Here is a 448-nt window from a genome sequence, read left to right on the forward strand (position 1 = left end):
GACTGTAGATGACAGTTCCCTTAACTGAAGAGGTAACTGATTCCACAATTTTGGTCCCATAACGGAAAAAGCACGATCATTATTATTAGTATAATAATGATCATTATTATTAGTATAATAATGCATTGTACTTGTCTTTCAGCAAGAAGATGAGGGGGTCGGAGATGAGAGAAGGAAACAACTCAGAAATTTAAGTTGCTAGCGATCTCTTGTTATGAGTGGTAAACGAGGTAATACTTTCAAGCCGACTAACACGACCATTGGCCATGCAATACAAAGGGTTCTCTTTTAAGATCTCCAGATAATTACCGCAATTACATCAAACTTTCCTAAGTTGCGTCAGTCTTCACATTGTCTGGAATGGTTTGCTGCTCTAAAACAAGTTTCTTAATGTTTGCAGTAATCGTCTGATTATTCCCCATTCCACAACATTTCCTTGGTCAGTAAA

This window comes from Diadema setosum, chromosome 15 (assembly GCF_964275005.1).
Source record: "Diadema setosum chromosome 15, eeDiaSeto1, whole genome shotgun sequence".
In the NCBI taxonomy this organism is placed as follows: domain Eukaryota; kingdom Metazoa; phylum Echinodermata; class Echinoidea; order Diadematoida; family Diadematidae; genus Diadema; species Diadema setosum.